This window comes from Notamacropus eugenii, chromosome 2 (assembly GCF_028372415.1).
Source record: "Notamacropus eugenii isolate mMacEug1 chromosome 2, mMacEug1.pri_v2, whole genome shotgun sequence".
Lineage (NCBI taxonomy): Eukaryota > Metazoa > Chordata > Mammalia > Diprotodontia > Macropodidae > Notamacropus > Notamacropus eugenii.
In genome coordinates, this window is record NC_092873.1 from 396,841,039 (window position 1) to 396,843,436 (window position 2,398).

A 2,398-nucleotide genomic window follows, 5' to 3' on the forward strand; every position below is an offset into this window, starting at 1 on the left:
ATGCCATTAATTTTCAAGATGAAAATTGTTCAGTTTACTTTCCTTAATATTAGTTCCTAATATATTATCTTTAAAAATCCCCAGATATTATACACTATGACCAAATTGGAATTATACCAGGAAAGGGGGTAGGTTCAATATTACAAATACTATAAACACAATAGACCACATTAGCAACATAAATCAGAAAGCACATGATTATATCAATAGATGCAGAAAAAGTTTTTGACAATATAATACACATCTATTTAAAAAAACACTAACGTATAAAAAGTAGCATAAAAACATAAAAAAACACAAAAAGCCAATACATTCACATATTTCTTACTAGAAATACCCCAAATTAGTCTTCAACAACAACAAAAACCTCATTCCAGTTTCTCTTGTTGCAGTTTTATGTCAAAAACAAAGTCCATAATAATCACAACTCCCAATTCCACTACTCTATATGGCTTACAAAGTGCTTTCTCTAAAATAGCCCTGTTCAAGAATTCAAGTATTATGTCTTTTACAGATGAAGAAATGAGTCTCAAAGAGAATCAATTTAATTAAACAATTTTTATTAAGGACTTGCTATGTGAAGGGCATAGATTCTAGGAATACAAAGCCAAAAATGATATAGTGTTTACTATTAAGGATTTTGCATTCTACTAAGCAGGTGAGTATATGCAAAGTAATTGGAAGAGAGGAGTCAGAAGATTTCATGGAGAACTGAGTACTTGAACTGAACCCTGATGGAAGATGAGAAGAGTTGATGAGAGGAACTCCATGAAATGGAGTTCTGGGGAATGATGGTCTGTGCTATGGTATGGTATGAGATGGGAGACTACATAGAGAGGAACACTGGAGTCAAACTTTGGAAGGTCTTAAATTCCAGGCTGAGAAATTTGCATTTTAAGGTAATAATAGGAAGTCAATGGAGATTTTTGGACAGGGGACTTGGTATGACCATACCTGTGCCTTAGGAAGATTATTTTGGTAGCAGGAGGAAGAATAAGTTAGGAAGGAGAGAGACTGGAAAGAGAGAGACCAATTAAAAACTTATTAAACAGTGCAAGAGGGAAAGAAATGAACTAGCATGGTAGCCATGAGAGTGGAGAGCAAGGGATAGATGGGAGAATGAATGAAAAGCATTAAAAAAAAAAGCACTTATTGTGTGCCAGGGGCTGGATTAATCACTGGGAATACAAATACAAAAAAGAGATAATCTTTGCCCTCAAGGAATTTTACATTGCAATATGAGAATGAGCACATCTACTGCAAGGAATAGTTAGCAGAGAAGAGAGTTTTGGTCTGAGTCGTCTCAGGGATCATGATCTGGTCCATATGGAACAATGCTAATATTTATTTGATTATTGTGCCTGAGTAGCATGGCCAGAAGTAAAGAGTGAAGCAGGGTCAGGTTGCTGGAAGGCTGGTATATAGTATATATATATATGTATATATATATATGTATATATGTATATACACACATACACACACACACATATATGTTTATGTATGTATATAGTATATAGTAAACCCTTAAATTAAAAAAAATAATGCTAAACTTAACAAAAAAAATAAAGTGGACATTTCCATTTCTAGCATAACAAGAAGAGGACTGTACATAAAATCTCTATTATATATAGTTTATTTTTCTCTTAAATATAATATATTCAATATGTAACTTACAAAGCTGTTTTACTTCTCTGTGATCCTTTCTGGACTTTTTTATTCTTCTATGCATTAAAAAAAAGATACTTCAATAGACCAAGCCTTTTTTTTCTTTTTCTTCTTGCTCTCCTATTCCTTTTTCTTCCCTCCACAGTCAATTAAAAAAAAACAAAACCTGTCAACAAATATTCACAGTCAAGCAAAACAAAATCCCACCTTGATTGTATTTGCACCTTAGGTCCATCACTTTTTTGTTAGTTGTTGATGCTTCATGGTCAGTGGTCTTGAATAATGGTTGTTCATTGTATTAATCAGCATTATTTCTTTCAAAGTTGTTTTTCTTTGCAATGTTGTTATTATGTAAAGGTTTACCCTTGTTTTATTCATTTCACTTTGTATCAGTTCATATAAATCTTCCCAGGTTTCTCTAAAACCTTGCTTTTAGCGTATCTTAGAAGACAGTAGTATTCCATTGCATTTTGTACCATAGTTTGTTTAGCCATTCCCCAACTGGTGGACTTCTTCTTAATTTCCTATCAATATTTTTGTATATTTTCTTTCATCTAATATAGTGAACTCCAGAGAGCATGTAGTCCAACCTTCTCTGTACATTAAGGAATCTGAACAGGGGAAAGGTTAAATTACTTGCCCAAGTCTGCACAGGTAGTAAATAGAAAAGTCAGAACTTGAACCCAGATCATCCAGTGCTCTTCCCAATGTATCTTAATAGAAATCTCCAGTC